We start from the raw sequence: 26,430 nt of genomic DNA on the forward strand, positions 1-26,430 counted from the left end.
GCCCCCCACCCAGGCCTGATGCCTCTGGCCCAGGCGTCAGGCCTGGGCAGGGGACCCCCATCTCCCTCTGATCTCCGGCTTGGCCCCCCACCCAGGCCTGATGCCTCTGGCCCAGGCGTCAGGCCTGGGCAGGGGACCCCCATCTCCCTCTGATCTCCGGCTTGGCCCCCCACCCAGGCCTGATGCCTCTGGCCCAGGCGTCAGGCCTGGGCAGGGGACCCCCATCTCCCTCTGATCTCCGGCTTGGCCCCCCACCCAGGCCTGATGCCTCTGGCCAGGCGGTCAGACCTGGCAGGGGAGCCCCATCTCCCCCTGATCACCGGCTCTGCCCTCGCCCAGGCCTGAAGCCTCGGACCCCCATCACCCTCCAATCACCGGATCGGCTGCTTGCCCAGGGGACCCCCATCTCCCTCCAGTCACCAGCTTCTGGGTGGCTTCTGGGCGGCTTCTGGGGCTTCTCGGGCTGGCCTGTGGCCAGGATCGGATCCGATCACTGGCGGCAGGCTGGCGGCTTCTGGGGTCGCACACGGGGGCCTGATGGTGGCTCTCGCGCTGGCGGCTGCGCTGACCCGCCCTGCCTGCAGTATGCAGATTAGCTGCCATCTTTGTTGGCAGTTAATTTGTATACCGTGCTAATTAGCCTATGGGAGGCGTAGCAAAGGTATGGTCAATTACCATGTTTGTCTATTATTAGATAGGATAGATAGCTGTTACATAAATGTACTTAAGCCTTGAAATTTAAGTTATCAGAACTGTAGTACAACCTCAAAAAGTAAGAATGAGGATATAAGTTATTATTGTATCTTACTCTCTTGACCCTCTGACAACAAATTATCTCTGATTCCAATTTGCCTGGATAGATGGGTCAGGAAGTACCGAGTGGATAAGGAGTTTAAATATAGATCTATCTGTCTCTAAAGCTTGTGTTCCTAACTGTTCCCTAAAACATGGTCATTTTCCCGATGAATCTGGCATTACAGTGCAGTTTGAAAAGACAACAGATGAGTGAGTTATAACACAAGGCAGTCAGTAAAGTTACAGGTAAAGGTGAAATACCTGAAGGCTTGGAGAAATGTGCTTAGTGGTTAAGACTGCCTGAGTTCAGAAACTGCTCTAGCATTTGGATGGCATTGGCCCAGTTATTTAACCCCTTTAAGCCTCTATTTTCCCCTTTCTTAACTAGGAAAACTAAAAGAGGCTATCTCATCCTATATAATAAAAGCCTAATATGCTAAGTGTCCAGTCATCTGGTCAGCCATTCAACCAATCAAAGCGTAATATGTTAATGATATACTAAGGACACTCAACCGCTCGCTATCATGTGCACTGACCACCAGGAGGCAGATGCTGCGATGGGTAGGTTAGCATGCTGCTGGGGTCTAGCTGATCGGGACTGAGCGAGATGGGCCAGACATGCCCTAGAGCCTTCCCACGCCCCTCCCCAGCCCCAATCTCGCGCCGGTGGGGTCCCTTGGCCTGGCGCTCTCTCGCAATCCGGAACCCCTCAGGGAATGTCAGAGAGCTGCTTTTGGCCCAATCCCGCAGGCCAGGCCAAGGGACCCCACTGGTGCATGAATTCATGCACCGAGCCTCTAGTCAAGTATAACGCATGGTCCCATAAAGCTGTGGTAAGGACTAACCAAAATCATATCAAATGAAGCTCTTGGAACACAGCAAACATTATAAATACTAGCATTAGCTATAATTTGGCAACTAATTAATTTATTTCCACCCCACTAGACTGAGAGTTCCTGAAGGATAGAGAAAGGCTTGTCTAATTTGCTCTCAATTTTATCACTAACACCAGACCCAGTGCCCAACACAGAGTAAGACCTCAGTAAACACTATCTAAATGAAAGATTCCAGATGGAAGAGGAGGGGCTTTGTGGATTGTTAATTTCAGGAAACAGGGAGGACTTCACATAGAAGATGGAATGGGAGCCAGCCCTTGGATGATTTAGTGATCTTAAATAAATGGGAAGGAACGAGAAGTGCATTTCAGGTAAGTGGGATAGCATTTTGAAAGCTAATAAGGTGAGAACAGAAGACTCATACTTGAGGGACAGTGAGGTCTCTCTCAATAGTGGGGAGAGATGTAAAAGGAGACTGGAATTGGAATATAGGGCCCTGGGTCCAGGCTAGACAAGCAATCCTCTTACCTTCCTCCTTTCAGCCTTTGCATCCCCAGAAAGGGCTTATACTATCCCCCTCCTCATTCCCTTGAGGATAAGGCTCTAATCATTATATTTTGACACATGTAAGCTAGTCAGTGCTACTAGAACTAAGAAATATGGGTAGTCTTATAGCAGAGGCTCAGGTGTCGAGGCTAAAGTCTTGCCTCTAAGATCCCCACTATAGAATACTGCATTAGAGACACCAATTCAGCCTCCCTCTGAAGATGGAGGGCTTAGGCAGCTCTGCAGGACTTTAGGTAAATCTCTCTCCCATGACTTTGAAAATGAATGAGAGGTGGGTGCCAAGAGTCTTAATGGTCCCATTCCGTGGTATTACTAATGATAATACTCAACTTTGTCTCAAAATTGCACATGGAAGGGGCTGGCTGTAAGCTTTAAGCATCTGGACATCAGTCTGGGCATGGAAATTTGAACAAATCCTCCCTGAGACAATTAGGAAACTCAGAACACAGTCCGTGGCAAGACTATCAATTAAGAATGGGGATTAGAAGCCACCTCCTCCTGGCTAGATTTCATTTGGAAACCAAGGAGCATGGAACATGGAAGGGCCTCAATATCAGGATTGCATTTTTCAAAGCATAATAGTTTCTATTGCTGGTGAATAACAATAAGGACTCTTTTTTTCAAATATAATTTTCCAATGAAATCATTTGTACCCTTTACCCCCTCTAAATTGTAATAATTTTTCTCATCCTATTTTTGAATGCCCTTTTACTATTACCTCAAGATTTTTAAGAGAATTTTATAGTTTTATCAATTAATCATATGCCTTGTCTCTCCAAGTAATTGACTTTATTATTGAAACTGCAGAGCTACAGTATTCACCATAGCCTAGTTCTTAGGACTAAGTTTCTGTGTCAGGTTAGGGAAAGATCTGAGACTACACATAGCCAGTGTTCTTTCTAGTATAAGGCCTTACCTTTCATGTAATGATTTATCATGTTACTCTCTTTCTCTAAAATTTACATTTTTAAGAGAACCCAGGTAAGAGGGAAATGCATAACCCTCAATAAATGAATCCCTCGCAGTTATACAAGGACACATTCTAGGCAGTTTGTAAGAGGCAGTCTTCTTAGAAGTCCTTCCCTGGTCCTGTCTAACCATAAATAATTTCTAAGGATCTGAACTATGTAGATTTTTTTCTAACCTACAGTTTCCTCAAAGAGACTCAAACGTCTGAAAGAAATGTTTTTTCACTCAATGACAACTTTGATCATCTACTAATTCCAGCCATTCTATGGCTACAAAAGACAGCGTTTGGATTTAAAGAGTTCTCAGTAGTCAAGAAAGCAGACATTTGGGTGATTGCAGTACTACCTGTTAGAGTTGAAGGAGGCCATGGGTGCCAATATGAAATGAAAGACTCTATCACTCCCTAAGAGGGTTAAAGAAGTTTCCAAAGATGACATGGCACCAAAATAGAGTCTTAAAGAATGAGTAGAAATGAGCCAGATGGAAAGAGGGGGCAAAGGAAGTATAAACAGCTGGGATACAGCAAATTCATGGGGGCATATGTTATTATAATGTTTCTGGGGGACGAAAAATGGCTTGGTATGGTTCTATCAAGATTTAAATCCAGGTCTTTTTATTCTAAGCCCTAGGGTTAAAATACACTGGAGTTTGTTTATATCACTATGTGTAAATTAAGGTTACTAGTTCTAACTTTGTGAAGGGAATGATATGAGAAGCTCAAGAAAGATATGAGCTAAAATATCAGAGTACTCTACTTGAAACTGAAATAACCAGGGTATGAAACCTTAATCTGTTGAAACATAAACAGCCTGTCATTTGAAGCAGCAAACTTTTCCATATTCTAGAATACAGACTTCTTTGAGACTTGCTGTTAGTTCATCCTGAGCTCCCTGGGAGTGTGGGTTGCTATCCAAGAAAACACCGCAGGCACCGTTAATCTAAGTGCAGGTGTTTTACGGTCGTTGCTTGATACATTGGTCAGCATACACTGCTGTATTAAGAAACTATTTTTTGAGAGGGAAGGATGGGCTGGAAAAGGAATTCTTTGTGTCTTTTAAAATGAGAAATTGAGAGGGAAAAATCTTTTTTCTCATATACATTTAGATAACACTGTTTTTGAGCCGATGCTAGATCTTGTGGCAATAGGAGTAGTATTTTTATTATGTTCTGAGGATTATTTAAAGAGACAGAGTACAACATAGAGAAGCCTTATTTACTGATACTGCCAAATATACCACAAAGTAATAATTATTAACATTTTCATAGCAGTTTACAGCTTACAAAGAAGCTTTTATGTACCAAATAGTGGCTCCTTGAATAGCGTACATTAGGAAAGATGGCCACTTCTAATTGACTGGTTCTGAGAGAGATTCAGTGAGGCATGGAGGCGGCTTCGGGTCCTGGCTCCTTCCTTCCGCCACTGAACTCAGCTGCTGCCTCTGTCTACACAAACAGCCTCAAAGAGGCAAATACTCTTTGACCCCCCAACTTGTGAAGGTCCCCAGTGTGGCCTGGCATTTCTACAGCCTACCAACTTGTGCACTATCTTTTTGATGGGCTGTGTGGTATCCTTAACCGATGTTCTCTGTCACAGTCAAACACATGCTGAGGGGCAGGGAGGAGACACAGGGATTCTATTTGTGTCTGAAATGTCCCATTCTTTCTCCCAGTCTCCTATAAAGGGACCTAAAAATGCAGCTCAGGAAAAGTCCTGCTTCCTCTCTCAATTTCCCAAAGTATCAGAGAAAGGTGTAAAAATTTAAAGAAAATAATTCGTGGGTTTGGGCAAATGTAAGTAAAGCTTATACACTTCAGCATTTCATCTGTTCCGTTTTTAGAGAACGATCTCATTAAACCTAATAGTATCTGTGAGAGCCCGTCACAAACTTGGAAGTGCTTATAATTGCCATTGCTGTCATCACCATCACCCCCAAGACCTCCCACTGTGTAGCACAAAGATCCTGGATGGCTAATAAGGGGCATCTCGCTAGCTTGTTCTAAATAATCAGAAGTGGTGTTCTGGGGCTCTGTGTTGAGAGGGATTCTGAGACTGTACCCAGGCTCCAAGGGAGAATACAATAACTCTATCATGTGAGGACATCATGAGCAGATGTCCGATTCTGGCCTTCTCAGGCATAGATGGTAAGGCCAATCCCTTTGTTCATGATATTAGCTATAATTTCAATGATGACTGAAACACCTCTCTCATTTCCCAAGATTCACATCACCTCTTGCCACCTTGTGGCTTAGGATGTGACCACAAATAAAAGAATAACATTTTGGTGAACTAGAATAAACAGCCTGGAATATTTTTTTAAATCAGCTTTATCTTATAATCCCAAGCCTTCTTCCACCATTTCCTTCCATTTTCAAAGTTTTGGTTTTTACAGAATTCAAATCTGAATGAAATGAAGGTGATCATTTTAGCTTGGTACTCCCTTCACCCACTTTAAACTTCTATTCCCAAAATGAAATTCAAATAAAGCTTGTTCAAATTTTTTATTTAAAAAAGAAACACCCCCGGGTTAAACGAATCAAAATAGTTAGGAATACTTACACTTCCTAGCCCTCTGTTCTCAGGATATAGAACAAGGCTGCCAATAGCATGATGGGACAGATGGAAGGTCTATTGAAATAATGAGTGCAAAATGGGGCCAGTCCCAATTCTTCAAGTTCACCATTCTCATTAACAACATTTAATGGGGGCAACAAGGGGAGCACAGAACAACACCAGCATCCCCCAGAGTTATGATCTGCCTCCGAAGGAAAGTAACTCAAGAGATTAATTCACTGCCAAGGCGAAAAACTTGATTTCTCCCTCCCTCTTTCTCTCTTTTACTACCCTTTCCTGTCCAAAAGGTATTTCCTAAGGTTTATGTATAGTTGTCTGATTTTAAGCTGTACTCTTCTAGTGGGAAATTAAATTGCAAAATAACCTTCCCCTCTGTCACTACTGCCAATGCTTAAAATCTGTTCTTGCTAAGCCATCTTGTTTAAAAATATACTTTCCTCCAATGTGACTTGTTGCAAGGACTTTTTCTCGTGAGGAAATCCACATATCAATTCCTTTGCCTGCCTTTTGAAATGGTTTTGCTAATAGAGACTGAGATCTTCGAAAATGACCTTGGTGCCAAGCACACCCACTGGCTGACAAAGGTTACCTTTGACCTGGGTCTCAGGAAAAGGAAGATGCAGTGAGCCTGTTGATTTCTATACATTCTGAAGACTGGGGCCAATGTGTTTGTGGAAGATCTAAGGGGTCTACATCATTCAGCCCAAGTTCAAATGTGTGTTCTTCTTACACTATCACGCTCTGGTTTTCACTTTAAAAACACGAACCAAAGTCCAATTCCTATGCAAGTTAAATGTAAATATGTATGATTACCAAAATTTTCCAACCAACCACATTTTAATGTATAAAGCCAAAATAGGAATTTTCACAGATTGATCAGGATTTTATCTTGCTCACCAGAATATTGACTGAATCAACCAAACTTTTTGTACAAATGTATAAAAGTTGCAAATAAGATTCCTTAGGAATTTACAATGAAGAAGGGGGACAAGTGTAACACACAGAAAATAATTAAGGAATAATAGGAATGTACATAATTAAGGAAACTTTATGGGGGATGAGGAGAGTGGAAGGCCAAGGATCAATGTCATCATGGAGGTGGAATATGCACGACACATGGAAAGATTATTAAGGTTGGAATAAATACAAGGGCAAGAAAAAAGGGAGAAGAGAGACCGTTTGCTAACCAGTTATGATCCTTTGTTATTGTATTTTGTCAATTCTAAGACAATAAAGATTCAAATATTCTAAGATCTTTTTTTCACACTTTAATGTTTCAGAGACTAAGCTGCAATTCCCAATCAATGGCATGTCATAGTCCAATTGGCATTGATTTTCTATCATGATAGTACCATCATGGTCCTCAATGGTTTGTCCTTTGGTTGATGGTATCTTATATCCAAAGATGTCGAGAATGTATAATCCTAATATATAAAAACCCTGGGTCCGTCACATCCACAACAACCAGAGGCTCGACCTAATGCCCAGGCTGCGCGCACAGCAGGCTCTGGTGGGTGAGGACTTGTGGCAGCAGAGACGGGGACGGGGGAGGTAGGGATGGCACTCACACTCACTCACAACCGCACACAGACACACACAGCGCCTACCAGCTCACAGCCTTTTCTCCCTTTCTTTCCCTCCCTCCCAGCTTGCTCTTGGAGCCTCTCTCAGAAGGAGGAAACAAAACATTTGTTTCCTCATTCTGAAGAGGCCTGGATGGAAGGGAGGGTGGGCAGAGGGTAGGGCAGCCCCCACTGGCCCTGCCCCCTCTCAGCCGGGAAAGAGGAAGAGGGAGACAGGGAGGCAGGGAGGCCTGGAGGACTGCTGAGAAAAACAAAGAGACAGAGACTGGGCAAGATCAGGCCAGCAGGGGAAGGCAGTTGGGGGCAATCAGGCAGGCAGGCAGAGAGGTTAGGGGTGATCAGGCAGGCAGAGGGGTTAGGGGCAAACAGGCAGGCAGGCAGAGGCAGTTAGGGGCAATCAGGCAGGCAGGCAGGTGAGCAGTTAGGAGCCAGCGGTCCCAGATTGTGAGAGGGATATCCGATTGGAGAGGGTGCAGGCTGGGCTGAGGGACCCCCCGCCTCCCGCCCCATGCACGAATTTTGTGCACCGGGCCACTAGTCATTTTATAACCTAAACCACAGAGAGAATGACAATTGGACTGATCCTTTGAATTGCAATGTGAGACTGCATGGCCTGGTTTGTGATTTACTTTTTTTTTTTTACAATAATGCAACTTTCTAACCTGATTTTGCCCTCAATCAGAAGAAGGAATGTGCCAGGTATCCGTTTATTGCCTCTCAGGTCCAAATTTACTGTTCATTGCTTACTTGGGATACTCAAACATTTCTCCCTTGCCAGTTGGCATGACGTGAGTCTTTCTCTCAGTGCAGATATGGGAGGGGCCTGGAGGAGGAAGGCTCTGGTAGTATGCTTTCATTTTTCCTGCTCCTGCCGCCCTGGGCTGGGAGTCAGGATGCCCAGGGAAACTCAGCCCTAGAAAGCTCAGCAGCACCCCCAGCTGGCCTTCTGAAGGGGAGTCCGCTGCCTGCTGGCCTTCGCCTGTGACTCTGGATAAGCTCTGATCCAGACAACTCAGCAAACAACACTCTCCAGTGAAGTCCGAATTCTTGCCTTGGAATGGGTTCTTCCCTTCTGATTTTGTTCCTTCTTTCCCCATCAGTCATTTCAAGTTCTCGTTTATTTCCTCTTAGTTAATCTCCTGAAAATAGTTAATAATTCTTTATCTTAAACCCTCTCTGTTCAAAGTACTGTGGCCTGTCTCCTGATTGGACTGTGGCTGATACAATGGGAATAGAGCTGGCGAGAGACCTGAAGCTTCACAATCTTTAGGATTAAAAATGAATCCCACATACCAGTAAGGATAACCTGATGGACTTACCAATCAGCGTTCTCAGTTAAGGCCCACCAATGAGAGCACAGTTAAAAGTGCATGTTAGGGTTGGGGTTGGGGGATAAGGAGCAGAATGGGGTGACTGGGAAACATAAGAAGTTAATGAAGGGATATCTGTGCGTGATTGTCAAGGTGTTTCATTAGAAAGCCCTTCTCAACTTCTGTTCCAGGAAATAAATTCCATTATCAGAAAGGTCAATGTCTTTCAATCCTGATCCCAGACAGAAATCATCCTGATGCACCCAGATACAACATAAAAGAGCCTTCCACCCTGAGGAAGGTACTTCTGCATGACAAAAAACTTCCAGATGTTTCCAAATTTAAAAAAAAAAAAAACAGAGAGAGAGAGAGAGAGAGAGATTTAACACAGGAAACAAAACAGTTGCCTGACAGTTGATTTAATGTTTCTTTTTTCCCTCCAGATGTTTTTCTCTCTCACACATACTTTCTAACGATTTTGGTGCACTATTTCCTTGTACAGCTTGGCATTTTAAAGGTTCTATTATTTTAACATTGAGAGGCATGATACATGTGAAAAGACGGAAATGATCTTCATTTTCAACTCAAAAATACAATGAGCAGATTCATGGCTTTAAAGAGAAAGAGAAGATTAGCTCAGGTGAATTACCATCCAAACCTCATTTTAAAAAATTACTTTGTCATATTTAGACCTTATTCTCCCCTTGTATTTGCAGATTATAATGTAAGATACTTAAACTTCAGCTGAAGGACTTTACAAAGTATTCAAAAATATTAGGTTACTTTCATAAAATAGTTCCCTCTTTATTTATCACTTTAAAAATAGTGTACAAATTAAGTCTAACGTTTCTTAAAATTCTTAAACTCTCCCTGAAAATGAGAACACTTTAAACTTAAATATAAAACTCTATTTTACTCACATTATACTCCTTCAAATTGACAGTCCTGTATTACCTTGTGTCTATCTGATACTTTTTTTTTTCATTTCCTGAACGTATTTTCTCATAAATGGAATTTCTGTCAGGATATCAATGCTGGGCCTTCCATATCCTTACTCTTTTTTCTTTCCCTTTATTTCTTGAAGTCAAAGAACTCAAAAAAGGACATCTATTATTTTGAGCAAAAGGGCTGTTTATATTGAGCAAGACAAAAAGGCTTCATTCAGACGCGCGAAGATAAACTGAGAATGGTTATTTTACCCTTTCTCAGAGAGCTGCTTCAACCCAGAGCCAAGGACTCGAGCTGGTTTTATTGTGTTCGGTGTTTTTGGGATGAACTAAAGCTGTGAAATACAGGCTAATCTTCCCCAGCTGGATGCTTAGGAGAGATGGTTCAAAACCCAGAAGTGCATTTTCTACATACACTCACACCCACTTTGTGCATATATTCACAGATTATTCACATACAGAACTCCCGGGAGGGGAGTTAGACCTGCACTGCATCACCCATCCTGCCAACACCGTGGAGTAGACATTCCAATGCTCTGAAACAGCATCTGAGGACACAGCAGCCTCCCCCACTGCTTTCTCTAACAAGACAATGCTGGCAGTTCTCTGAATGCGAGATGTTCAAATAACACGCACTACCATCTGCTGCACTTGGTAATGACTGTGTTGCCATCACAGAGCATCACAAAGGGAAGGGACCTTGGAGAGCACCTGCTTCCTCTGTTGAAGAAAATGAAAGGTACCATCTCTTTCTGCCCCCCCTTAGCTCCCCTTTGCCCACCTTCACCTACCCTCAACCCCCTTTCCTGTGAACTTGAATATGTCCTAAACTGAGCTTCAGGTTAATAAGGTTTTCAAATATTTTCGGAAGGCCAGGAGGAAGTGTGGTCTTGCAGTGGCACCATAAAAGCAATCAGAGGTGGGTCCCGAAGTGGCTGGAAGGGGCACCACAGCCTGAAAATGACCTCAAGTCAGCAGAATGGGGGAGAAGGCTGGCCCAGCCCCGTGGACCTTCATGTGGAGGGACTTGATGTGAAAACACAAAATAATTCCAGACATACATGGTGCTCTCTGAAACCTGCTCCTCTTTGCTGCAAAGCTCCAAACACCCTCACGGGGAGCATGGGAAATTCTCACTGCTTCCTGCTCTTGATGTTGAGGGAGATGTGATGAACCAATTGCACTCCTCCCTGCCCTCGGGACTCCACATGCTCTGTGGCCATCTGGCTCCTCTGTTTCCACTCCATCATTGCACTGGGGAGCTCTACTCTCTCCCAGATTTTAGATAAGGAAGTCTCCGTTATCCTTAGATTTCCAAAGTATGAGAGGGTCTTCTCATCCTCCTCCCCAAGACTGGGCTGAATGGTAGATTCAGGCTCCCTATACCGGGATAATACCTTACCCCCATCCCACCACCTTTAAAAATATACTTAATTATTTTTATTTAAAATAATCACCATTCATATCAGTCAGTTAGGCTGCTGCTGCAAAAATACTACTGCTGCTATGAAGAAAAAGAGGAGGAGGAGGAGGAGGAGGAGGAGGAGGAAAGGAATTGATCTCCAATCTCAAAGAGTAGGAGGAGGAGGAGGAGGAAGAGGAGGAGGAGGAGGAAAGGAATTGATCTCCAATCTCAAAGAGTTATCTTTTTTCTAGCTCATGTTACATGCTTACATGTCCACTGTTCTCACCACAACTCCACCTCCTTGCCCCATCCCATGGGGTCTTTATCAAGTCAAAGGTGAGGAAAATTACTATTTCCATCATGTTTTCTTCCTAAAACCGGTACTACATGTATGTCACAGATTCTGTGAATAGATTCCTGTGGGCTTTGCTTTTGATACTCCAACCCAAGCTTTTGGAATTACAGAGCTTTCTTAAAATAGCCAGCTTGTACAAGTCAGACATCTCCGCACCCAAGACCGTTGCTTCTGCCTTATCATTCAAAAGTTGAACATTTCCTTGCTCCTCACACTGGGCATATTCTGTAAGAGCATCCTGCTGAGGATAGGGCTCTCCATGCTACTCGATCAGAGTATGTATGAAAGGAAGAGTATGAAAAGCACATGGTTTGCTATCAAAATATTACTCTGCCACAAATAAAACAGGATTTTCCACAAAGCCCAACAAAGCGTTAGAAGAAATCTTGCCTCCCTGGACAGTTCATTGTTTCAAATCATTATTTTAAGTGACATAGAAGAAGAATGCAAGTTGCAGTTGACATACTCAAATAGGAAGTATGATAAACAATTAATACTAAAGTGGGCTGCTAATTAAAATATTTGAAATTGAAGTACAACTGTGAATCACATAGTATTAAACTGAAAGAGAGATGACCAACTATAGACCCTGCTGAGATGTTGCTTTTATCTAAAGACTGTTTTAATGCAACATTTATGTATGCCGGCATTTCATAGCTGGGAAAGGTTTCAAAGAGCTACAAAAGATTGTTTTATAATATAACCTGGACAGTTCATTGTTTCAAATCATTATTTTAAGTGACATAGAAGAAGAATGCAAGTTGCAGTTGACATACTCAAATAGGAAGTAAAGTGCGATAAATAATTAATACTAAAGTGGACTGCTAATTAAAATATTTGAAATTGAAGCACAATTGTGAATCACATAGTATTAAACTGAAAGAGAGATGACCAACTATAGACCCTGCTGAGATGTTGCTTTTATCTAAAGACTGTTTTAATGCAACATTTATGTATGCCAGCATTTCATAGCTGGGAAAGGTTTCAAAGAGCTACAAAAGATTGTTTTATAATATAACATCATGTTGATACATTGGAGGAATTGTCTGAAATCAATACAATAAATGTCAAATAAGATCCAAAGAATGCAGAATACAGTAAAGATACAAAATGAATAATCACATGGAACATTTAAGCCAAGTCACAGCCACAGAAATAATGCTTCATTCAGACTGCAATGAATATGGATCAACCTTTAATGTTGCCTTCCTACTACCCCTAAAAGGCAATGCCTTTGACAAGGAGCACAAATAGAAATATTACAGGCTCCACATCCTATATAATAAAGAGCTAATATGCTAACTAGACCAAACAGCAGAACGACCGTCCAGACGACCTTCTGGACGATCGTCTGGATGACCTTCCAGATGAAGCCGGGGCTGTGAGGGCTGAGCCCCTTGCACGAATTCCGTGCATCGGGCCTCTAGTACATAATAATTATTTTGAGATTGTATACTCTGTTTTCAAACCAATATCCAAGAGAAAAATTAAAAGAACACTAAGAATGGAAGGCCATTCAGAACAGGTGGAATCATTTCATTTAAGTATTTGAATTGAAAATCCCTGAAGGAAGAAAGTTTAATAAGGGTTGTAAAATTCTGCCTATAGGAACAGTGATTGAGGACCAATATAACTATTTTAAAAATGTAAGTGGCCATTATAAAAAATTTTTAAAAAATAGGATTTGATGAGTCAGCATTTGAAGAGATTTTCTCAAATAATGGGATTAGATTATAGACTTAAATTTTAGATCAATGAAATTTTAAACCAATGAATAATTTAGCAACATAAGATTTCTTGAATGTGTAGAAAATATAAGTAAAATTGATATTGTTATGTTAGTATAAAATAACCCTTTTGGAGATAGTTAGAGCAAATAAAATATACTTTGTGGGGAAAAACAGTTGCTAGTCAATAGGTATAACATTTCAGTTATGCAAGATGAATAAATTCTGTAATACAACCTTTTTTGTGCTTATAGTTAACAATACATACTGAGCACTTAAATAATTGTCCAGAGGGTAAATCTTATTTTAAATGTTCTCACCATGATTAAAAAAATTGCAATCAACATGACAATATGGGGAAATAAAACAGGTAATTTTTAAACATGAATTAATTAAACTTACCAAAATTTTGCCCACTCCCAAACCACATTCATGAAAAGCAATAAAATATGAGTTTGCTTCCAAAGTTGACAAATGGTGTGTTTTGAATATTACTGAGTGCCCAACACTAGGATGACCAGACCTCTGAAATAATATTAATGATATAGTGTTATCTTACATTTGTGTGGCGCCTCACCACTGCCAAATCTCTTTCATTGTGGCTTTCTTCTGCTGCCTCAAGCCATTGACTACCCACAGGCTCTTTGTTTTCCTGAACTCAAGCCATTTATGCCCCTTATTTATGACACTTTGTGACTATATTAACCAATGGGCTTAATCTGCATTGGTTGATGCCAATGTATTCCACTAGCTCTACTTGTAATTTCCAGAATGTTTCTCAAATCAAGCTGTGCATTGACATGGAGAAAAGCTAATTATATTCTAAGGGGTGCTGCAAAGTTCTCAAAACAAAATTAATCTTAATTTTCAAAAACTAATCTGCATGCTATTTCAGGCCTGTCATGCAATGTGAAGAATGGAAAGGGGTAGCTATAAAATGAACAAATGAAAGGGCATCGGGATTGCAAAACAACAGAGCATCACAGCTCTATGGAGGAGTGCTTCTATCAAGGAGACTTTTTAAATAGAACTTTTAAAAGAGGTAAGTTTAAAATAGTGTAAGGTCTGTTATTCGTTCATTGTTGACCTGAGTGTCATGGAGCTACCAGAAGTCCTTTCCTTCAAGAAATACAATTCTAATTGGAAAGATAAGACTCACAAAAATTAAATGAGAAAACTATGAAAGGTAGTATATAATTATGTGATAAACTATATGGTATTCAAAACTCATACTGTAGAAGCTCAGAGCAGGGGAACATGTGGTACAGCAGTACCTTAAGATGTGGGAGAAAATCATCTGTATGTTAGAGATAAGCAAGAGGGCCTTCCTGGTTAAAAGATCCGTGTACCTCAAGCAACGCACACAGACACATGCACAGCAGGTAAGGTCTCTGTAGGAGAGAATATCTGAATGTAATGGAAACATCTTCAGAAAGCAGATGGTATCAGATTATGGAGGGTCATGAAAACCTCTCAGTGAGTTTAGGCCTGGTACAACAACAACAGTGTGAAATAATTGTAGGTTAGTAAGAATGAAAATAACAAGATGAAAGCATTGATAAAAGAGGCTAAGCCTCACAGAGGGATTTGTCAAAGCTCTGCATTCTATTCTTGGTCTGGTCGGAGTGTCATTGTGCAAACTGGATAAACTCCTAACATTCTCAAGGCCTGCGTGTAGCCTTAGGGTCAGCCATGTGTAGGTTTTGGTGGGAAGAAGGTGTTGCCGGAACATCACTAATAGAGTATGTGCATTGGGTTATTTTCAAGTACAGAGATGCATATGTAGGACACCCGGGGAAAGCAAGATTTCTTATGGTAACACTCCTACCCAGGGTCACCCACTTCTGCATACATGATATTATGAAACATTTTCTCAGGTTGTAAAGATCAAGGTTTTATTACTCTTCAACCATTTCATGTCCAATGTAGCACAATAAAACCATTTTGTCCTGCCTTTTAAAGGCACAGATTTGTAAAATGGGTAGGACACTTTGGAGTCACAATGCAGCTGGCTGATTTACCCACCAAATTGTCATATGGGCCAATAAGTGACCCATAATGTCTCTTTCAGGCACTACACAAATTCTTAAAAAAAGAATGTCATGTAGCCTCTGCATTTTAATTGAAAAAGTAGTCCATTTGCCTACACATGGTTATTTATTCACTGGATGTTTATTGAACAACTATTATGTTCCAAGCACTATGGGGTAAAAATTACCTCTCATAGACATTATATCCTAAGCTAAGGAAGGAGGAGACCCAGCATTATTCCGCTGAAATCACATATCTCCCTGAACATAGACTAAGTGAAGGAGATGGCGACTTAAGAGGAGTAAATGATACCTAGAAGAGGTCACCTCGGAAGGGTGCACTTCCGTGAAAGGGGAGGCAGGGATAAGAGAGTGGAGACTATTCTGTTAGTTCTCAAAGTCATCAATGGTCCACCCTTTTATTCTTAGAAATACTGTTCTCCCCAGTGGCCGAGGACAAAGTCTCACTAACTACACAGTTATAAGTGATGTAGAGGCAGTAGGGGGCATACATAAGAATTGAGTTTGAGGCCATATAATGGGATTATTCTGTGAAAAATGGAAATCCTATAGCACCGTGGTCGGGAAACTGCGGCTCTCGAGCCACATGCGGCTCTTTGGCCCCTTGAGCGTGGCTCTTCCACAAAATACCACGTGCGGGCGCGCACGTACAATGCGATTGAAACTTCGTGGCCCATGCGCAAAAGTTGGTATTTTGTGGAAGAGCCACACTCAAGGGGTCAAAGAGCCGCATGTGGCTCGCGAGCCGCAGTTTGCCGACGACTGCTATAGCACATGTGACTTTCACAGCTCCTCCATTTGACCACTAAGCCACTTAGAAATTTTTATTTCACTTCAGGCCTTATAAGCAAGCTGCTCTTGAAACTCTCAATTGTTCATTGGTCCACTCTAAAATGAAGTCAGGCTTCGCGTCCTTAAGGCTGGCTCTCTATTGAAAACGCATTCGTCTTCATTTTTAAATGTTGAATCACATAAAATTTTTATTTCAAACTCAATCATTTGGCCTGGAAAGCTTCTAATTGATTAAAATGTCACATACAAAAAGATAGAATGTTTAATTCGTTAAGTGCCTTACATTTTTGACAGGTACTAAGTGGACTTGGTGAACACGCGCTGTCAGAACTCATTTTATTAAAAAGGGAAATGGAGAAAATCGGTCTCGCTGAATATATGGCTCTCCACAGCCTAGGCAAGCCTGCCCCTTCCTCAGGTCTCGCGCCGATCTCTTCCTTCTGGAGGGTCACTCCCTTGTTCTGTTTTGCTTTCACTGACAATATGTTTAAAAAAGAACAAACAAACAAACAAGAAAGCTGAGAAAGAAGGTTGGGTGGTTAGAAATAACTGAGTGTGTGACTCTAAATAAACACATTTCCACTCTTCTGGTCTAATGTTTCCTAACAGCAAACGTAGGAAATTGAATCAAATTTCTTAGATGCTTTCAGTTCATTCATCCCATGAATTCATACTGTGAGGTTGTTTTCCTATATTCCTCCCTACCTACTTACCTCTTTCCCTCCCTCCCTCCCTCCCTTCCTTCCTTCCTTCCTTTTTTCCTATGAAAAATTCTTTGGAGGAGGAAAAGTATATCAACTGATTTTTTTTCTTTTTATCATAGTTGTATGAGATATATTCACATATAATACAATTTACTCATTTCATCCATCAATTGATTTTTTAAAAATATATTTTTATTGATTTCAGAGAGAGGAAGGGAGAGGGAGAGATAGAAACATCAATGATGAGAGAGAATCATTGATTGGCTGCCTCCTGCACACCCCCTACTGGGAATCAAGCCCACAACACAGGCATGTGCCCTGACCAGAATCGAACCCAGGACCCTTCAGTCCACAGGCTGACGCTCTATCCACTGAGCCAAACAAGCTAGGGCCATCAATTGATTTTAGCCAAGATATTTTTTTAAGTTAACAATGAAAAAAAAATGTCTAGGCCAGGGGTGGGCAAACTTTTTGACTCGAAGGCCACAATGGGTTCTAAACTGGACCGGAGAGCCGGAACGAAAGCATGAATGGTATTCATTTCAAACGGGCCGGATCCAGCCCGCGGGCGGTAGTTTGCCCACGGCTGGTCTAGGCACTTGAAATAGTGCTTTCCAGGAATCCTATAGGCCAGCAGGAAAAAATGACACAAAATGAGAAGCCATCTCCGTACCCATAGGTGGGGGGAAAAGGCAGCAAAATGTTGTGGCTTTATTTAACCTAAAAGTATCCTGAATCTATTTTTCCAACTCAGAACTCTCTCCACATAGCCAAACGCATATTTCTGCCTCACTACTGGAAATTGCTACCTGACTATTCAGAAACCTTACATTCAATCTCTTAAACACTTAACTCCAAACTTCCCTTTAAAACTGGTTTCTTTTCCTACACCAACATCACCTTGGTTCCCGGGACTTCTATCCATCTAGCCCTGCAATGGAGGACTAGTAGGCACCCTTGAGAGGCACCTCTCCTTCAACCCCCCCTGAATCAGTCAGTAACTGATTCAACTGCTGTCTGGGTACTTCCCTAATCTCCATGGCCTCCTGAGACTTGCCTGTATCGTCTTGCATCAAGATATTTGTTTGTAAGTGTGTTTGTTTTACTCTTGTGACACTGAAATCCCATCAAATCAAGGACAGTGTCTTCTTAAGTTTATGTCTTGAGCACCTGGCATAATACTTGACACATAATAGGTGCTCAATAAATTGAGTTTTGCTCTTAATAATTAGTGATGAACTCATGTTTACTAACTTCCTTGGAAATTGACACTACCTAAAATAAACTTTTTAAAGCTTCAAGGACAGAGCTCGAAATTCTAGAATAATGGGATATTCACATTCACTCCATCTTAACATGTGTCATTTTCTGCACTTGAAACACCTGCCCCTCACCAACAGCTCATCGTTAAATTCAGTCTCCAGAACACTTTTCCTCAAGCTCTGATGACCTTCCGTCCTCTGAAACAGGGCTAATCTACTTTTTCTAATGGCATCATCCCATTAGAAAAAGTGGATTTCTACCAGCCAAAGTCCTACAAAGGCATGCTACCTACTAGCCAGGAAAACGAGTTACCTCTAAAGCTCTGAGGCTTCCTCTTCCGTGGGAATAGCACCTACAGGAGGTGACAGAAAGCAGGAACAGGAGGCATTGTGCTCAGAATGTTTCTCTGCCTAATTGGCCTGGATTGACGAGTACATAATAACCCTCTCTATCCATCTTTAAATCCTGGCAGCGTTGTAAAATCAGCCTGAGTGGTATGCAGGCTGCTTTGTTTTATGGAGATCTTTCCAGCACGAGCTTGTTGTGCACAAATGCAGGGGGTACGCACAGATGTTTGCATTCATTTGCTCTTCTCCGGGCAGCAGCAACAATATGAATGCAGTTTGGGTGGCATCATTAAGAATTACACCCGGAGTCACTTGGTTACGTTAAAGGAAATTCGTTTCTTCCCACTTCCGACTCATTTTAGAAGTCAAGAATTAAGTTGGCCAATAGGTGACTACCTCTCCCCTTCCAAGCTCTTTTCCTGATTTACGATTGTGTTTGCATTTGCATTCTGGTCTGTAGGTTTCTCTGCTGCTTTGTATTTTGTATTCAGCTCCAGGAACAGAACATTACTGCTGTTCAGGGCCTGCTGTTGGTTTGGGGTTGTTGTTTTTTTTCCTACTGTCTGGTTACTTAAATTAATACTATAATATTTTGGATGCCGTTACATTTTTCTAGGACAGTCTTTCCTCTGCTGTGAGGAACAGTAGAGAATAGTTTGTATGTAATAGTGTACTTTCCTGATTCAATAAGTGAGTAATTTGCAGTGAGCAAACTTGCATGACTTTCCTATTATGGCAATAAATGAAAGAAGATACTCACCTGGCTTTTCGGAACTCTATCAGGAGGTTTGTTTAGGATTTTAAAAGACATTAAGTAGAGCAGAAAGGTAAAACTTCTGGAAAATGCAAGAGCCCCTGATACTTCTCAGCTAGTCAAGGGTTTGGTTTCTCTGCTTTGCAACCTGGTCGGCTCCTCACAGCAGGTTCTTGAGCTCACCTCAGTCTGTATCGGCCAGAAAGAACCGGAGCCCACCTGACATGACCATTCTCCCTGCACCCTTTCCAGACTGGGGGGGGGGGGGGGGGGGGGGGAGCTCCTCACAGCAGGTTCTTGAACTCACCTCAGTCTGTATCGGCCAGAAAGAACCAGAGCCCACCTGACATGACCATTCTCCCTGCACCCTTTCCAGACTGGGGGGGGGGGGGGGGAGGGGGGCCCCCGCCTGGAGGACCTGTCCTGCTCAGGCATCCCTTACTTACCAACATTTTTAAATGTGTAACACATCAGGGGACTCGGGAGTATCACAAAATAAGATTAATTTCATGATATTTTCTCTTTTTAAAAGCCTATCACAGTCACTCATTGATCTAGCAATGTATTTCACTAAAACTGCACATCTGTTCTAGTGTCATATAAACTGCTTTTTAAAATTGCTTTAAACCAGCCCTGGCCAATGTGGCTCCGTTGGTTGGAGCGTCGACCCATCAACAAAAAGGCGTGGGTTCAATTCCCAGTCAGGGCACATACCCGGGTTGCAGGTTCAATCCCTGGTTGGGATACATATGGGAGGCAACTGATTGATGTTTCTCTCTCACCTCTCTCCCTCTCTCTCTCTCTCTCTCTCTCTCTCTCTCTCTCACCTCTATCTCTCTCCCTTTCTCTATCTAAAATCAAAAAGCATGTCCTCAGATGAGAGTTAATTAATTTTTAAAACTTGCTTTAAATCAGAGTTTCTGGGCACTGCTGTTATTGGTGCTACTGGGCTGGAGAAGTCTGTGGTGGGGGCTGCCCTGGGCATTGTTGGCTGCTCACAGCATCACGGGCCTCTAAACACTAGATGCCAGGCGCACCCTCCCCAAAGTCATGACAACCAAATGTCCCTGGTGGACATCAGCCACTGCTTTCCACAAAGCCAGTTCGATTTTTAATGGGAAAAGGTTCTAGCTCTACACAACTCCCAAGAAGTCAGTGTGCTAGCGTGGGGACCAGGGTTAGGCTGAATCCCTGGATTTGGAATCAGCCTGCTGAGGATTCACAGTTACCTAATCTGTAAAAAAGCAGATAATAAAACCTGCTTTGGGAGGCATCTGAAAAGTAATATATGCAAAGTATTAGAAAACTATCGGGAACATGCCAGCCGTTTAAAAAGGAAGAGCTGTTTTACTATCCGAAAATGAAATCTATTAAACAGTTAAAGCTCACTTTCGGCTACAGGATCATCTTTAGGGCCCATTTCAAAGTTTATTGTCATTGAGAAATGAAGATGGTACGGAATGTTGGGCTGAATTATACAAGTCTGGTCTTCACATTTAGGTGGAGTGTACACTAAGGCAGATCATATCCTTATGTAATTACTAGAGGCCCGGTGCATGAAATTCGTGCACTCCGGGGGTCCCTCAGCACGGCCTGCGCCCTCTCGCAGTTTGGGAGCCCTCGAGGGATGTCTGACTGATGGGGAGTGGGCCTAAGCCAGCAGTTGGACATCCCCCGAGGGCCTCTCAGCAATGCCACGGAGGTGGGAGAGGCTCTCATTACCACCGCTGCACTTGCCAGCCATGAGCCCAGCTCAGGGCTTCTAGCTGAGCAGCGCTCCCCCAGTGGGAGCGCACTGATCACCAGGGGCAGCTCCTGCATTGAGCGTCTGCCCCCTGGTGGTCAGTGCATGCCATAGCAACCAGTTGTTCACTGTTCGGTCGATTTGCATATTAGCCTTTTATTATATAGAATGAATGGGTTACCAATGAGATCAAGAAAGAAAGAAAAAAATTTCATGGAAACAAATGAAAATGAACACAACAACCCATGTTTCTCTCTCACCTCTCTCCCTCTCTCTCTCTCTCTCTCTCTCTCTCTCTCTCTCACCTCTATCTCTCTCCCTTTCTCTATCTAAAATCAAAAAGCATGTCCTCAGATGAGAGTTAATTAATTTTTAAAACTTGCTTTAAATCAGAGTTTCTGGGCACTGCTGTTATTGGTGCTACTGGGCTGGAGAAGTCTGTGGTGGGGGCTGCCCTGGGCATTGTTGGCTGCTCACAGCATCACGGGCCTCTAAACACTAGATGCCAGGCGCACCCTCCCCAAAGTCATGACAACCAAATGTCCCTGGTGGACATCAGCCACTGCTTTCCACAAAGCCAGTTCGATTTTTAATGGGAAAAGGTTCTAGCTCTACACAACTCCCAAGAAGTCAGTGTGCTAGCGTGGGGACCAGGGTTAGGCTGAATCCCTGGATTTGGAATCAGCCTGCTGAGGATTCACAGTTACCTAATCTGTAAAAAAGCAGATAATAAAACCTGCTTTGGGAGGCATCTGAAAAGTAATATATGCAAAGTATTAGAAAACTATCGGGAACATGCCAGCCGTTTAAAAAGGAAGAGCTGTTTTACTATCCGAAAATGAAATCTATTAAACAGTTAAAGCTCACTTTCGGCTACAGGATCATCTTTAGGGCCCATTTCAAAGTTTATTGTCATTGAGAAATGAAGATGGTACGGAATGTTGGGCTGAATTATACAAGTCTGGTCTTCACATTTAGGTGGAGTGTACACTAAGGCAGATCATATCCTTATGTAATTACTAGAGGCCCGGTGCATGAAATTCGTGCACTCCGGGGGAATCCCTCAGCCCGGCCTGTGCCCTCTCACAGTCCAGGAGCCCTTGGGGGATGTCCGACTGACAGCTTAGGCCTGTCCCCTCCCTCCCCCCAGGGAGCGGGCCTATGCTGTCAGTCAGACATCCTTAGCACTGCCACGGAGACAGGAGAGGCTCCCGCCACCTCTGCTGCACTGGCTCAGGGCTTCTGGCTGAGCGGCACTCCCCCTGTGGGAGCGTACTACCAGGGGGTAGCTCCTGCATTGAGCTTCTGCCCCCTCGTGGTCAGTGTGCATTATAGCGACCAGTCTTTCTGCTGTTCTGTTGATTTGCATATTTGCCTTTTATTATATAGGATTACATTGCGCAAGTTACACTTACAATACAGAACAAACTGCTTTGTTCTTTTTCCTTGCGAGCCTTTCAAACCTAATCCATTGGGCTTCTTCTTCCCCTACCCCGGCATGAAAACCTGGGCACGTTCCACAACTTTCATGTGTGCATTTTGAAAAATCAATGTGGTCCTTCACTTTGCTTCCTAAAACAGTCCCAGTTGAGTAGTGAAAATTCTGGTGTAACTCCATATCAAAACTCCAATTTCAAGTTTATCTCAAGACTGCTACTGCAGGAAGCAATGGGAAGGGGGAGCTCTTTCTAACTAACATACCTGAAACTCCCCTCCAGGAAGAGAGAGGAGGAGAAGGGAGAGAGTATAAAACCGTCTTTCCTAATTGGAATCTGTCTGGCTGTGGCGCTAAAGCTGTCTCTCCCACAGGTGCCTTTGTGTGTTTCTGCAGAGCTTTAGTTGCTCTGGTCTTTCACCACCATCCCCACAACAGGGATGCAGTGCCCACTGGCCCTGCTCGCCACTCAGCCTCCTGGTTCTCTGATTCTTTGCTTGGGGTTCCATTCCCCTCCCAGCAGCTCTTTCGGAAGAATCCCTGCAAGATGACTCTAGACCCTGGCAGATGGTTTTCCATGGCCACCACTGACTCCTGGGAAACACGCATTTGTCAGCCATGTTCGGTGGGAATGCAGTGAGGTCCCAAACCTCGGATTCTGCATTGTGGCCACAGCCCACTTTGCCCTTCAGATTTCTCCAGCAAGAGGCCAACCGCAACCTACCATCCCCGCAGTGCAGAGGATTCACAAAAGCTCTACAAGTATTCTCCTTGAAGCCCCTCAAGTGTATCCCTGATGCCCCTCTAATTAGCCTTGAGGTGAGCAAAAGGCACAAGGGACTAAAATTCTCCAATATTCAGCTACTCTCTGCCTCCACAATGGTAATTTACAGTCATCAGTGAATGAGGAAACACAGGTCAAGTCCCACACAAGGGTACTCTAGCATCTCATCTTGGAATATATGGAGCATTCAGTCCTGAAACTCAGACAAAACTAAGAGGAAATGTTCCCACATTCACATCTTACCTAATACTAGAGGTAGCTATAAGGTTGCTGGAAATTGGCAGGCGTGCTTGCTGCTCCCAACCGACTTTTTAGTGCTGTCCATGATGGGACTCAGATGTTCAGAGAAGGTGAAGGTGAGAGAGAGCTGACCCCATTCCGAGGCCAGGCTGCTTGAAGGAATGGGTCTCTGGTCACCCATAGCTTAGCGTGACCACCAGCAGAAAAGCCATAAGCTTATTTTTAAACCACGGGAGCATAAGCAGTGAGAACACCGCTATGTCACAGTTGCCACTTGGCCCCTGACAGCCAGGCTCTCAACCCAACTTGAGGAGCAGCCACCTAAGCATTTCTTCAAGGTTTTCCACTTAGAGTTAAGAAGGCTTGAATCCCCTTCAACTGACTAGACAAGATAATTGCTCCAGAGAGTCTCTAAAACTTTAGGAAAGCATTAAATCTTTTAAAGATCCGATTGCCTCCAACAGAGAAATAACACAAATGAGTACTTGGCAGACAGTTGGTTGTTAAGAGAAGACTCTGGAATTGCTACTGACTGAAACCCTCTCTAGGGGGAGACTGAATCCAAACAAGCTGATGGAAGTTGGAGACATGCCTTGAGAAACAAAAAGAAGAGGACACTGGGATTTTTTTCTGGTGCCATCAGACCTCAGCTGGAGCAGAAACAACCCAACTGACCTTACTGCGGCAATGAAAATGCAGGTCCTATAAGATAGTGTCGCAGCCCTGTTAGTAGGAGAAATGTTCTTTCAATAAGATGGGATCATGCTATTTAGCTTTTGAGAAAAATTAATATTTCCAATGACATGATTCCATGTCAGGTACCCTAGAAAAATAAACAGCAGTCTAAACCCAACAACTGGTAGGAAAATGTGAAAATAATCTGAGGACCCAATTGAACCCTTATTCCTGGACTGGACTCCATTCTCTATCGCAATCAAGCCTTTGGCAGTGTTTCAAGGGGACCTCGGGGTTTATCTGATGACAGTCCAGGGATACACTTGACATGAAAATTCAGAGAGGAGCCTACAAACTCCATCAATGCCCAGAAGTGGCATTTGAGTGACATGAGAGGGTGTAGGTGGAAAACATGATTCGGGGAGTTAACTCACCGGGGTTACAAACTCCATTGATGCCCAGATGGACTTTTCCACAGAGAGAGAAGTGGCATTTGAGTGACATGAGAGGGTGCAGGTGGAAAACATGATTCGGGGAGTTAACTCACCGGGGAGGATGCATCTACAAAGAACCCCTCTTAGGGAAGCCCAAGTCTTGAAGAAGCTTCACTTATATCAAACGACAAAGAGCCCAGATTAACTGAAATTTCAACCACCAAATGTGTTAAATTATAAGTTGTTGAATTGTAACAAATTGCAAATTAGAACATTTTTATAAATCCCTTCTGAGAGTGTCCTAACCCTTCAGTTCCCATCCAGGGAGCTGGTTCAGGAGGCTGACTGCACAGGGCAAAAGGAGTGTCCTCGCCATCCCAGTCTTTTCTGAACCCTGTGGAGAAAGCACGTGGTCATCTGTGGTAAACTAGAATGCACCATTCCTGGTGGCCCCTGACTGAGACCCATGGCCTCGGGGGTGGGGGTGGGGCGAAAGGCAAGGGGTGAGTGCGAGAAAAACAAGAGCGAATATGATTACTCTGAAGATTAGCAACGGCAACTTCTACAGCCCAAGAAACTTAAATTGCCTTTATTCAAATCCATGCTCTTATAACCCCAATATGCCATTTCCATTGATCCTTGATTTTGCCATAAATTAATATTCCTCAATTATATTCTGCACTTAGAGCTCCCATGGGCCATCACTCTTCAATATGTTGGAAGAGAGTACCCTCTTGGAAACTGCAGAAACTTAGGCCACAGAGTATCAGAATCCACATAGTCTCACCAAGGGCAGAAAGGACTGCCTGAAAATTAAAGAAGGCTGGGTGATCCTCAGGAACTTTGCGGACTCAATACATTAAATTGGGCTGCTGGCTAAAATTATTTAGGAATCCCAGAGACTTCTCTTCTGTTTTCTACCTCTGGAGTCTATAAAACTGACTCCCCACCTCCTTTTCCCAGTTACAATTTTATCACTCTGTTCTTATTCAAATAGCCACATGCTACAGTGAGGAACAGCCTTTCTCAGATGAAGCAACATTCTTCTTTGAGGGTGACACACTCTGAGCTGAGGGCGATGATTGCTAGCACAGCACAGATGGACGGGAAATTGTGTCTTCCACAGCACACTGCTCACATATTTCACTACCAAATATAAAGCCCAGAGGGCATGTTTGCCGCAAAGAAATTTGGGTCTCTTGGAAATCCGAAACTCTTCTAGCCCCTCATGATCTGACTGTTAGCTGATAAATCTCCATCTTCCAGTTTTGTGCCTCCAATAAGGAACATGAGAGAACGCCTTGTTATCTGGTCCTCGCTCACAATAAATTTGAAATATAGCAAAGATAAATAAATCTCCCCACTACCATTTTCCCCTTCTCAAGCAGAAGAGCATTCTCAAAGAGTAGCCCAGATCCCAGTTGTTAGACGCAGCTGTTGAGGATGTTCTTCTGACATTTCCATAAATTCACATGGAGCAGAACAACTCCTCTTTAGTACAAACCAGCCTGGGGCAGAGATTGCTGGTGCTTTCTAAGCAATGGGTGCTAAATAAATGCAATTTATTATCGTTGTTATTTGTGTCCTTATCAAAAGCAGCCTCTGGCATGAGAATGGCATATTTTTCTTTCAAATGCTCTTTACTGGAGAGTTATTTTGTTCATGTACTTATCATAATATCCTGACCTCCCTTAGCTGCGGGTGTGTGCGTGCATGCACATTCAATAATATCAGCTAATACAGGTCTGGTGCGACGTGCAGAATGGGAGACGAGGGAATCAACTGGGAGCTTTAGCTTCAGTTTTATTTGCTCTAACCGTTAGCAAGTCATCTATTAATTTTAGGTTTCAATGTCTTCATTTATTAATAGTAACAAAGGGATCTCTAAGTTCACTTTAAGAGAGCCAAAAATATGTTGATTTGAGTAAAACAAAAGTTTATCTCTCTCTTACAGAGGTGGCCAGTCCAAGGCTAATAGCATGGTCCATCCATCCTCAGCAGATGGCTTCTACCCTGTGCCTAATATATCTTCTTATATCCCCCCCCCACCCCCGCCCCAAGGAGGTCTGTATCCCAGCCAGATACAAGGAGGAAAGGTCAAGGGCAACACAAATCCCTTTATGACCATGATAGGGAAGTGG

Source organism: Myotis brandtii, unplaced genomic scaffold (genome assembly GCF_000412655.1).
Source record: "Myotis brandtii unplaced genomic scaffold, ASM41265v1 scaffold200, whole genome shotgun sequence".
Taxonomy (NCBI): Eukaryota; Metazoa; Chordata; class Mammalia; order Chiroptera; family Vespertilionidae; genus Myotis; species Myotis brandtii.